The sequence below is a fragment of the Acanthopagrus latus genome, chromosome 21 (genome assembly GCF_904848185.1).
Source record: "Acanthopagrus latus isolate v.2019 chromosome 21, fAcaLat1.1, whole genome shotgun sequence".
NCBI classification, from domain to species: Eukaryota; Metazoa; Chordata; class Actinopteri; order Spariformes; family Sparidae; genus Acanthopagrus; species Acanthopagrus latus.
This window is the reverse complement of record NC_051059.1, coordinates 3,508,573-3,521,898: the sequence shown is the minus strand read 5'-3', so window position 1 is coordinate 3,521,898 and position 13,326 is coordinate 3,508,573. Positions and strand designations below refer to the sequence as shown.

Sequence of the window (13,326 nt, the reverse complement as noted above, 5' to 3'; positions counted from 1 at the left end):
CTGGCTCTGCAACACAGACGAACGTCCAGATTGTGTTGTCTGTTCAGATCGCACCCGGCCGAAAGGCCGTCGACAGACACAGTTCAGGTGCCGTCAGTGTGGAGTAGGTCTTTGTGCTGTGGATTGCAATGAAAGATACCACACACTGAAAAACTACAAGCAGTGCCATCTTGATCATTGAAGGTCTAATACGATTCCATATAGCCGCCGACCAGTGCTAAAAGATTATACAAATTGGATCAGTGAATTTATTTTTATCCCAAATTTCGTTTCATACTAAATATATTTCACATTGACTGTTGACAGTATTCCCTTATCTCAAACCGATCTCAAACTACAGCCTTTTGAAGTCTCTATAAGAAAATTGACATTTTCCAATATGGCCGCCACCTGTTGATGTCACAATATGCAAATTAGATGACAATTTACTTCCAGCCCAAATTTTGCTTCAAACTGAAGATATTCCTTCTTCCTTACAGTATGCCCTTATCTCAAACCACTTTCAAACTGCAGCCTTTTGAAATCTTGAAAACAAAAATGGATGTTTTCCATGGCCGCCACCTGGTGATGTCACAATAATCAAATTAGATGACAAATCTACTTCCATCCCAAATTTTGGTTCATACTGAAGATATTTCTCATTTACAGTATGCCTTTATCTCAAACCACTTTAAAGTTATAGCCTTTTGAAACCTTGATATCAAAATTGAACATTTTCCAATATGGCCGCCACCTTGTGACGTCATAATATGCAAATTAGATGAATAATTTCATTCCCATCACAGACTTTGAGTCATACTGAACAAATTTCTCATTGACAGTATACCTTTATCTCAAACTACTTTCAAGTTATAGCCTTTTGAAATCTTGATAGCAAAATTGTATATTTTCTTGAAAAAACTCCGGCGCCTAAAGGGTTAACTATGTGATCATGTGCGGGCTGACTCATACAGATAGTCACAATTTACACACACACACACAGGCAGACACAGATAGATAACGGGAGCCAGCCATAACTACATACTGTGACAAAATAACTCTATTTGTGCAAACACATAAGATAGGGGAGATGCTCAAGGACGTTCCTGTCAAGACATGGGAGTCATCACAGGCTATGCATGCGGACGGAGAGCCAATCCTTGCGTTGATCACACGCTGTGCATGCGGCCACCACACATATCATTAGCCAATTAGTGACAGATACGAGCAACACATACCCATCAGTAGGCGTAGCGAAACACAGGCTTATAACACTGAAACCCCTAGACACGAGTTAGATCTGTTCTGATATTTACTATTGATGCTATACTGAGCTGATCTCCACTCTCTGCAGACTGTGTAATAAATGCTTATTCTTTTCCTCAATTCTCTGGCTGGTCTTTTACTACATCAACGGACTCGGGTGAGGCGGTGTTTTAGGCCGCGCTCAACAGTAATGTATCGTATTATACCTGAGACTCACCACGTCTCCGTAGTCACCTTTCACGTTCACTACACTCAGCAGAGGTGAGTGGCTATCGCCGACCGGTTGATACTGAACGATATCCATGTACAGAAACAGGTTATATATCCCTGCGTTTAAATCGCAGGGATAGGGGGTAGAGCGCTTTGACAGAGTCCACCATTCGTTGACTTTTATTCCTAACATATAAGCCAGAGGGGGAAAGGCCTTGATTTTATATCGACGGTCGCCTTTGACGTCGAGGCATTTGGTGGTGTTGCTGAAAGAAGCGTCGAAGGAGGGGTCGTACTTTTTGACTGCCGGGACCAACTGATCCATGAGCTCTTTAGGGCGACTGTAATACCCTCCTCGACCAAATTTTAAAATGATTGTGGGCTGAGGTTCCTTGGTCGTCCTGTTCAGTTCCACGTAGGAGGCGTCCCCGTGTAAATTATACCAGGTGCGGGGATAAATAAATTCGCACAGACCCACCATCCATTCTCCGGTCAGTTCAATGGGCTTAGCTAAATCCACGGTGTAACAACTACTGGTATTCGCTTTAAATAATTCCTTACTAGCGTTGGAAGGCAGGGTCTCATAAAACCCCTCGGACTCTGTATGTGCCATGATTCCTCGTCCGAATGAGCCGGTGAGCTTTAAACGGGGTTTTTTTATATACCCACTACCTCCGAGGCTTTAACCCAGCTGTTAAACTTCTCCGGCCAGCTTTTCCATTTGACGAAAACCTGTTTTTCCCCTTTGACGATGCGCCGTTTTAAGATTCTCTCCACATGAAACATTCTGTCGTCGGTCATTTTTACTTTCTGCAGCTCGGCTTCATAAAACGAACCCTCGATAGGCTCACCGTCGTAATCTTGCAGTTTGTAGACAGGAGGTGCGCGCGGAATGCTATGCATCACTGTAAACACTTCGTCCGTAAAACTTTGTTCATATTTTTTATCAAACACTCCTCTCAACTTTGATATTCTCACCAGATCCCCTTTCTTAAATTTCATCTTTATTTTAGGACGTGAGGAGATGGTACTGTACAGGTTACAAAACACTTGATCAGCATTCTCTGAGGTCACCTCCATAGGGGTCATTTTTATACTCCTATGGTAACTGCGGTTGTAGCTATTTATCAGATCAGGTAAGACCTCGAGGTAACGTCTGGTGTTGTGGGCCGTAAAATATCTCCACATTCTCGTTTTTAACATACGATTAAACCTCTCCACCACTGAGGCCTTCAAGTCGCTCGCTGTCGCAAAATGTACAATACCGTGTTTCTTCATCAGAGTCTGAAAACTCTGGTTGAAAAATTCTTTCCCCTCATCTGTTTGTAGCTTTTCGGGTATTTGACTCTCTAGTAACACCGGCTCAAAAGCTTTCACCACTTCGGAAGCCGTTTTCTTCTTGAAGACGCGCACGTAGGCTTTTTTTGAAAATACGTCTATAACGGTCAATAAATATTTGAAACCGTCGTTATGATCGGTTAACGCTTCCATGTCGCACAGATCGGCTTGAAATTGTTTTAGTGGTTTCGTCACAAAGACTCTGTTTCTCTTAAAATGTACTCGCGCGGGTTTATGCAGCGTATACGCGTCCTGCTCCGCTAAGAAATCTTCAACATCCTGAACGCTGACTTTTTTACCTGTTTCGTCTTCTGCACCCTTACGGAGCTGCGCTACTCCTCCAAAACTAGTGGGGTGAAGCGGGTTGTAATACACTTTTTTCATCACCCCTTTCTCGGCCATCCTGTCTTCTAAAAACTTCAAACACCGTCTGCGCTGTTGATCTGTGAGCTAGCTTTTTAAACCATTCGAAAAAAAAAAAAGAACAGACACTTTCTTTTTTCTATGCACGTTTTTAATATGTCAACAAGATACAATCTCAAAAACAGGATGCATGATTAAAAAAAAGTTACAAACTGGATACATGATTTTAAAAAAGTTACAAACAGGATACATGATTTAAAAAAAAAAGTTGCAAACTTTTACAAACTTTTTTTTTTTACTTTTGTTTGTTTTCTTCAACTATAAGTTTATTTAAAAAACAAGCTTAACCATGTGTATAACACTGTGTGACCATTCGCAGCTGTCCGATTTTCACCACATCGTCTCCTACCAGATCATCATAAGCATCGCTGATAGGGTCAAAGATTTTCTTCACCGCTCTCAGTTCATGCAGGAGAGTCTCTGCCACGGTGCGGACTTTGGAATCCTCCGTTTTGATGTTGCGGGCCACCAGCAGAAGCTGAATGGATGGAATAAAGCGAGGGGTGAAGAGCATTTTCAACAGGTGGTAAAAGTGATCCTGGTGATAGTCTTCCTCCAAGACATCCAGACACTCGTGCTGTCTCTGGCTGGGGTGGTCGGTCTTACACCCGTTGCAGCGGTCGACACGATGTTTGTGGAGGACTATGTTGAGGAGGTGATAAATGGCTGATTTAACGGTATTGATGAGAACCGAAGACATCCATCCGTCAACCTCGTCCTCCTCAGCAGGGTCATCTGTGGTACGGTCCTCCTCCTCCTCGTCCTCCTCGTCCTCGTCCTCCGCCTCTGAACAAAGAGGTGTCTCGGGCATCTCCCGCTCCTCTGAGCGATCGTCCTCCAAACAAGGAGACATCTCGGGCATCTCCTCCATCTCCTCCGAGTGGCAGTGCTCCTCATGATGGCAAAACGTTGAATCCATCTCTAAAACTGAAGATCTGATGAAACGCAGTGTCCGGCAGCCGCAATGAGTGCTTCCTTTATAAGTCCAGAAGAGAGGTGTGGTTTGGAGGTGGGAGGTTCAAAGAGGCGTGGTTATGGAGTGGTGGGAATTATTTTTTCAAAACTAAAACGATATAATTTTTCTCACTATGACCACGTCTCTCCAGCTGCAGCAGCATTGGAAGAGGGTCGTAATCCTCTTCTTTATCCCCAACATCTTGCTGAGCCATTCCGTAGCAGGTATGAGTAGCACGGTGCGGAATAAACCGCAGTCAGGATTAAATCTCTCCAAAACAAAAATGTCCATTGATTTCTCGCAGGAATCTAACGAACACAGACTGGCACGAGTCATCCATCTGCCTGAAACTGTGGGTGTGGATGACCACATTGTAGATAAGATAATTCTCGTCTTTGCCAGCTCATCGTCATTAAATCGCACACCCCTCCACTGACGAGGATTCTCACACTCACTGGGCACTCTCTCGCCGTTTTCTTTCTCCTCCTCTTGCTCCTCCTTCGGACGCTTCTCAGTCTCACTCTGCACTCTCTCGCTGTTCTCCTCTTCCTCCTCCTCTTCCTCCTCTTTCTCCTCCCTCGGACGCTTCACAGGACTCTCACCGTTCTCCTCTTCCTCCTCTTTCTCCTCCCTCGGACGCTTCACAGGACTTTCAGTCTGCACTCTCTCACCGTTCTCTTTCTCCTCTTTCTCCTCCAAACCCGAGTCTTCACAGGGTACGTTCTCTTCATTAGGATTCTCTTCACTCGTAACGTTCTTATTCCAAGACATTGACATCTTCACCATCAGCTTCATCGCCACCCAATCCTTGGCGTTCAACACCGTCGTGGTGCTTGAATGATTCAGACTTTCTCCATCACCCAGCTGATACAACCACAGCTCACCCACCTCGTACTTGAATTCATAACCCCAGGATCCAACCCCCCACTCACGTAGAGACCATTCTTCACGCAGGCTCGCTGGCGGTGGTATCTGGGTACGACACAGATACATCGTACAGCTCTTCTCTTTTTTCGGAGCGCCCGGTACAGCCATAATGTCTTCGTAGAATGTTGCAGGTGTCTGACTGAGCAGCGATGATGACCACTCGTCACACGAGTCTTCAGGACAGCTCGCTGAAGCAGAAGAGAAGGAGACCTCTTCTCCATCCAACGGTTCAGAAACCGCGTTCTCCATGTGAATCATTTCCAACAGAGACATGTTTGGTACAAAACCGCAGAGAAAGACCTCGTTTTTGAAACCGCTTCTCAAACTAGAGGGAGGTGGCACAAGCGTATAGAAAAATACCACCGACGGAACGCCTATCATGATGTGGCAATACCTCATTGGATAGAAAAAAACAAACCCTAAATTAGCTAGAGGGAGGCGGGACAAGTGTGGGAAAAAACGCCTCTTATGACGTTCAGGTTCTGTCTATCTATTTGTCTGTAGACCGATAAACTCCCATAAGGGGACCCATATGGGTCAGCACATAGCAGAAATATCATATCTTCGTCTTTTTTTTTTTTCCATTTCTTCATCTTCTCCACACCTGTTCAAACCGTATTTCTGGTTTTGTGATTGAATAAACTATCTGTGATGTGACTGCAGAGACCGACCACCACCTGCTAGTGTCAAGAACGGACACTCAGTACAAATGTGAAATGGTATGCAGCATGCAGCAGGAGCAGTGTGACGCGGCTGCCATTCAGCAAGCAGACTATCTTAACATCACCAGCCAATGCCACACACACATACGGAAACACACAGAGGAGGAAGTGTGTCTTGCAATGCTCAAGTCAGTCGTGCTGGGGGATGGCCAGAACACAAAGAACAGAGCCCCATAACCATCAGAGACTACTGGACTATCCGAGATGAAATAAGCACACAAGACGGTGTGCTTTTTAGGAGCCAGCACATCATCATTCCAAAAGCTACGAATGCTGAGACGGATCCACTACAACAACACGGGTGGTGAGGCTTGTTTCAGACAGGTCTGCAACACTCTCTACTGGCCAAACATGCAGGGAAAGTCAAAGACTATGTGCACCAGTGCTCAGTGTGTAATGAGTATGCTCACTAGCAACAGAAGGAGACCATGATGTTACACCCACTCCCTGCACATCCCTGGCAACTGGTGAGTATGGACCTGTTCAGCCACGCATGGCAGGATTTCCTGCTCATGGTGGATCACTAGACTTCTGGGAGATCGATCTACTTCCAGACTTCCAGACCTGTCAGCAGAAACAGCCATCAAAAGGTGCAAGGCGCAGTTTGCACAGTACAGCATCCCTGACCAGGTCATTTGTGGAGGTCAGTTTGACTGGGAGAGTTTCGGGTTCTTGTGAGGGAGTGGGGCTTCGAGCATGTCATGTTCTCCCCAAGACACCCAAAAGCTAACGGCAAGCCTTTTCTACACTGGAGGAACACGCCCACTGAGGGCATGTGCTGCAGCCCAGCACAACAACTGATACTACTATTTTGTGGTTATTGTTCTACAGTGGTTCTGGTTGATTGACTTGTTGTCTCTTCTTGTCAGTGACATACGCAACAGTAAGCAAAATGAAAAGTTTTAACTTTGGTAATTTGGTTGCAGAGGACTTTATCTATTTCATCAACAGACACTGTCAACTTTACTGTTTTCAGTGTCACCACTCAGCATTGTTTTCAGTTGCAGCACACAGTTGTCACACTATACACTACTCCCACCAACAGCAGACAGTTCAGTTTTCAACTAGCTGTTGAACATAGTGGATCATTATCAGCTAAAGAGCTAGACATTTCCCTCCGGAGGTAATTGTTTTCAAACCACTTATATTCATCAGATGGCCAGAAACAAGAGTCCAAAATTCTAATGATGCCCTTTGTCTGCTGGATGTGTGCTTTGGCGACTGATATCCTGCAGACAAGGGCATGATTGTGTGTGTCATGGTAACGTAGTTTCAGGTTCAACAACATGCCATACATCGTGGGTGTGGATGTGTGAGAGACTGTGAGAAAAATGCAGAATCAGCTGATCAGCCACTCTGAATGTGACAGTTATGAACAAGATAGAAAGATCCAGATATGACAAGATATATAAAGTAAGAGTTTAAAAATGAATTCCAATCACAAACAGATTTGCTTTTTGAGGGGGCTCTTAAAGGTGTATAAGCAGCCGATCAACAGAGTAACTGCTAACTGCTTTTAAGTGTAGCTACTTTTAGCAAGTTAGCTCAGTTGGCAGTGCAGCTAGCAGTCCATACTGCGAGCCTGGAGCACTGAGGGAGTGTAAGTGCTGTTTATACTGCAAGCACAGGAGCTTTGGACCACCAGGAGGAGAAGGTTCTCGGGTCTGGGTCAGGTAGAACCCAGTGGGGATTACTGGCAGGGAGCTGCGCCACAACAACATATCAAAACTGTTATTTCCTCATATCTCTAAATAATTATTAGATTTTTAAAACATTTTTCAGCTAATAAACTGTAAAGTAAGTTAAACAAAACAAACTGAACTTACTGTTAGTTGGTTAGTGGTTTAACCGGTTCAACCCACCTGGTGACAATGATGCAGAAAGCTGTGTGCAGGAAACCTGGAGTGCCACACCTGACAATCCAGAGACAGACACTGACCATGTCAGAAGGAATTCTCTCTGAGGTAAGTAATTTACATTTTAAGGAGGCTATGTATTAATCATATGGTTAAGTATTTGCAGGGCAATTTTAGTGAGTGTTATTTGTTTTCTATTTGTTTTTATTGTTTATTTTAGAATAAAATGGATACATAGAAGTAAACAATTCATCTCTTCTGAATAGTTGAGAGTTCAGGTTGATTAGACTTTGATAGCATTGGAATTTTACCCTTGTGTTTGATTGGCTGTTGTCTTCCATGTATTTTAATGCGATATTACAAAAGTAACATTTTGGCTAACTCTGGCAGACTTAAAGTAATGCCCATTAATATACACTGTCCCTTAAAATAGACTGGATAAATAATACTAAACAATGCTGTGTTACACTGAGGTAAAACCGAAACTGTCACATCCCCCGTACTGACACTATGCAATTCTACAAAGTTGCTGCTGCAGTGGAGATTCTGTGCAGACAGTGGATGAAAAAGTGAACAGCTTAAACTGACTTTAATGAATGGAGCTAGGTTTACATCCAACATAGTTGGCATCAGAGAGAATTCAGTTGACAGGGTGTTGCATGTGAACTTGCCTGGCATGGCAAGTGATGACTTGTAGGGTGTAATGATCTTCAAAGAATTTAAAGGATTAGCTAAAGGATGTCCTCACAGTCATGAGCAATATATTTATAAAAAGAAAATGTATTGCATACATGTAGATTTTATGAATCAGTGTTAATCAGGCACGGACCATCAAGTTCAGCTTGAGAAGAGTTTAAGGATTTTAAAGCAGGTTAACCACATTTTTCAGATTAATTAATCGCCATTTTCTTCATTTCTTACAGAAGTGGGACCAAATTGGACTATAAATGGAGATACTATAATTCTTTCAAGTGTGTTTGGGACTGCTGTGGGTGGCTTGAACGTCAACACCTCAGGACATGATTGCATCTTCTATGAAATCATCTTGAATGCAGACAATGCACCAAAAGGACTGACTAAGTAGATACCACTGGGCCAAAGAGACCAGATTGAGACTCAGCAATAAAACTGAGGAGCAGTGACATTACAGATTTGACTTGACTGTACAAAAGTTGAAAGATGACGATGATCACAGCTACTGCCAGTATTGTAGTGAAGACCACCTCAGTGATAACAATGGGACACATTTATTGTCACAGATGAGCAATGACACTTTTCAGCCCACTACACCTGTACTCAACAGCTGGGGTTTTCCTTCTGTGATTAATGTAGGGATCACACGCAACCAGGATCTTGTTCAAGCAATGGAGTCTTTGCATTTATGTTTTTCTGTGGAAGAAACTAACAAGGAGATTTAACAAAACATGGCGTGGTCATCCTTATTACAAAGCCATATACTTCCAATGACTTTGAAACAAGAGAACAGGATCCATTGTGCAAGAGATACAACCAAACATCCCAGGTAAGCTGAAAGTCTTCATTTTTCAAGGGGACCCTTTCTTCCTACATTATAGTTTTGTAGAAAAGGCCCTGCTTTTCAAGGGGTTCTCAAAGAGTTAGACTTAACTAAAACATGAATGATATCTAGTGGCACACACTTAAGTGGTATTGGCAAAAAGAAAAAAAAAAAAAAAATCCGATATTGACGATTATAGTGACTCTGCCTGAATGCATTCAAAGTTTCATTTATCTGGTACATTGCCAAACTTGAAATTAAACCTGTGTTTGAAAATAAAGTAAGTAATTAAAAAAAACAAACATGAAACAACAAAACTGTTGATGGTTTAGTTGGTTGATGACGTGGCACAAGACTCACTCTCACATTGTATGTGAGAGGGCTCGCCACTCCTGCCAACACTTCCTTATAGCGTGTTAGCATCATTAGCAGTGAAAGCTAAACGGGAAAGCCTGAAAGGCGTTTGATTTGCAGAGAGCTGAAAGTTCCATTATAACGAGTGGAATGGTAAGGTGTTATTCAACTGTTTAACAGCCATGTTTGTCTGTACCTGTATTTCCTGATGCAATCATCATGACTCTGGATTTGTCGACTAACTGGTTAGCCTGTTAGCAAGTGTAGTCATTATTGGTTAGTGCCGATAACTCTCTAACAATACCTGTTCTTTTTTTGTCAGCTGTTGAATCAGGGAACTAGATTTTCAGTTCCTTAATTCAGTTAATAGTTAATGAGGGGAGTGTGTTTATTTTGCATATTCGGGCAATACAGGTGTCTATTCTCATGCTTGATTGTAACATGGAGGACGGGAGTTATGAGCTCAATAGGCAATATTATGAAAGCTTCTGGCTTGTGGGTTTTGAGTTACCTGTTACCTGTTAAACGTTTGGTTGTCTTAAAATGGAGAGAACTCGTTCATCCACACTATGTACAGTTGAGATTTTGTGGGAAAACAGGTCCATTGTTGAGTTCAGGAGACTTTAAGAGGGCAAGTGTTGATGTAAAACAAAAGATGTAACATTGTCCTGCTGTTTCAAACTCAGGTTCAAGTCATACCTCAAGAGGATCTATCGCCTCCAGTGAGTGTAATTGTCTCTTTTTAATGGCCTTCATGTTGTACAGCAGCATTGCAGACTAAATATTTAACCAGTGAATGTTCTTATATTAGCTGTACAATAGTATTTTTACTTTACTTTATCCTTCTTTTCTTAGGTCCAGTGCGAGACCAACTGTACTGGTTTGAATGGAGTCACAGTATATGGTGATAAACAATATGACATATCTTCTGTAAGTACATACGCACTGAAATGAGCATTTTCTGTAACTGATCATTTTCTCCATTATGTATTTCACAGTTGCCCAGAGCAATGCTCCCTAACCTTACCTAACCCTAACTTAACCCTATCCCTAACCTCTTTTTTTGTTGTTCTTTTGTTTTGTAACTGCTAACAGCAAAGAGAAGTGCAGCTTTAAACCTTTGTCACTGGTTGCAAACTCCTACCGGGTGCTGGCCAGTTCAATCACAACATTTTTGTTGTTGTTGTTATTTGTAATTGTTTCAGATTTCTGAAGGAAATTACCAATTTCCAGGAATGATACCTCAGCAGGAGGAAAACCTAGTGCTTCCGCCACAAGGATCCTTAATGCCTGGTGGGCTAAGTCAGCTGAGTCCTTATCCAGTCCGTCTGAATGAAACTGCAAATAGAGTGATTGTTCCCAGGTAATTTCTGTATTACAGTTCATGCTTTACAGTACTCACAGGTTTTGCCAAAAGCAACAAATTGTCCAATTTGGACAGCTTCTAAAATTGTTTTCTAACTTCTGGATAGTGTGTTACACCCCTGGTCTAGGGGGAACCCAAGACATAACATCATGTGTGTCTCCCCATTCTTTTCACTCCCAAGAACAACAGAACAGTAACAACACTGCCTACATTTAGGAGAACTCTCTGCAGGGGAAAAGCAGAATAGATCCAGGGTTTAGGCACATAAATTATGAATTGCATAGGGGTTTGAAAGGTGCTATACTGAAAGTACTATTACTGAGTTCGTATAAGGGAGAATATACCAGACATCTTCAGTTCTGTACAAAAAGCTGCCTTCTAGTATATTATTGCAAACAGCAGCAGACTATAGGAAATAAGCAGGGAACATCACTCTTATTGCTTAGGATTCAGTAAAATTACAGTATTAGGGTGATGTCACCAGTTTTAACCAGTGGGAGGCCCCGGTGAGAACAGTGAGGAAACGCTACCTAACTTCTGAAGTGGCTGCAAATTTTATCCAGATTTTACAGAGCACTCCTGCAAAAATTTTACCAGCACCATGTGATTTTATTGTTGACAGTTTTAACCATAAAATAAAATCAGCGCTGGACTCAGTGGATCCATTTTTAATAAAAAACATTAATACAAGACCTACACCCCCGTGGAGAAATACAGAAACTAAAAAACTCAAGAGAAACTGCTTTTATGTCTTAGTCCCTCGTGTTTTTAGCTTCTACGCTTTTTGCCCTATTTTACGGTTTTGGTCCGTCAGTTTTTAATCTCCAGTGTTTCCTCTTGGGGGCCTGCCAGGCTGGGAGTGGTCTCTAGTCTGGCCGCGGGGGATGCTGTCCCATGGACGGCTCCGGCCCGGGTGACCAGAGGGCTCTGCACCTTGGTGTGGGGCCTCCTGTCTGCCCAGGCTGGGGTGGTCTCTGTGGCGGTGCTCCCTGTGGCCTTGGACCAGGATCTCTCCCAGTGTGGTTGGCTCCCCAAAGGTAGCTTCCTCCACGCAACAGGTCTCGCTGCCCAGCCATGTCTCTTTGTGTGTGTATGAGTGTGTATGGGTTGGGTTCTTTTAATTTTCTTCTCTTGATTTCATTTTGCTGTTTCTCTTTTTCTGCTGTTGTTTGTATATTTCTGTGAGGCACTTTGAGATACTTTTTCTGTATGAAAAGTGCCATATAAATACAGATTGATTTGATTTGATTTGATTTGATTCTAAGCAACATTAGTTAATGACATTCTAAAAACTTAAACTCACTCTAACTGCTCACTCACCGAAACTTGGCTTTATGGTCAAGACCAGTATTCCAGCTTATTTGACGTGTTTATCACTAAAGCTGTGGTTATACCTCATGAGCAGGCCCCTGCAGAATGCAGGCTTAGAATTCTGATGACAACTGCAGATTTTCCATAGATTTTAAACAAGTAGAGTTTGTGCTTACAAAACTGTCATAGTAATTGCAGTTAAAAGTAGTAAAAAGTCATAGTAATTGTTTGATTAGTAACTCCATTGTGATAATCAAATTAGGGAAGGTAACGCAACACACAACTGTATTACAGAAACATATAGTGTGATTACAGTAATTGCCTTACTTTATAATTGTATTCTCCTCTCACGCAACGCTCTGAGAACATCGACTAAATGAAAGTTTGACTCAGTTATTCTTCTTTTGGATTCAAAGCTATTTTGAGTGTAAATAACACATTTTTATCTAAGTTCACATCTAAATCACACATGCAACTCATTTACCTTGGAGAGTGTTCATAACTGTTATCATGCTCTTTTTTGAAGTATTCTTCAAATACATATTTCCTCATTTGGTGTTGTGATGCTAGTTGTGGAGAATGCTTTCTAACACATCCCTGAGGCCAGTTACATTACACCTACAAATAGATTAACTGTGTCTCTTCTTGTTTACAGGTCCAGAGAGGATGGTCCATGGGTTTTGATGATGCTTACCAGTGTGATACCCCGGCTGTTTAATTTAATCACCTATTTGTATTACAAGTCATGAGTGTATCCTGCATTTTCAAAAGGCCATTAATTTAATTAAAAAAAAAATCATAATTTCTTCAGTTTATCATGTTTTTATTGTATCTCAGAGCTCAGGCTCAAAGCTGAGCTAATCAAGCTCAATCAAATATTCAATAACTGTCATTTAGTCACTTTCTACAAAGATAGGGAGGCTATGAGATGCATCATTTTATTTTTGCCAAAAGCTTCATATACAGTGTGCCTCTTGGTGGCACATGTTGTGAGAAATGTACAGTATTTGGTTCGATTAAGATAACAAATGATTAAATCAGTGTTAGTATTTTTATCTGAAGTTATTTGACATTTTTTAAGTGTTTATAAGTCAAGGATGGGT

The 13,326-nt window shown here is 42.1% G+C and overlaps 1 long non-coding RNA gene across 1 annotated transcript; it reads left to right on the top strand.

The window, feature by feature from the left end:
- Nucleotides 1-6,191: 6,191 nt before the first annotated feature.
- On the top strand, nucleotides 6,192-13,029 carry LOC119010589. The gene is made up of 6 exons (XR_005072005.1): nucleotides 6,192-7,784; nucleotides 8,600-9,198; nucleotides 10,233-10,268; nucleotides 10,402-10,476; nucleotides 10,752-10,909; nucleotides 12,879-13,029. It is a non-coding gene; the product is annotated as an uncharacterized LOC119010589 (long non-coding RNA).
- Nucleotides 13,030-13,326: the final 297 nt, after the last annotated feature.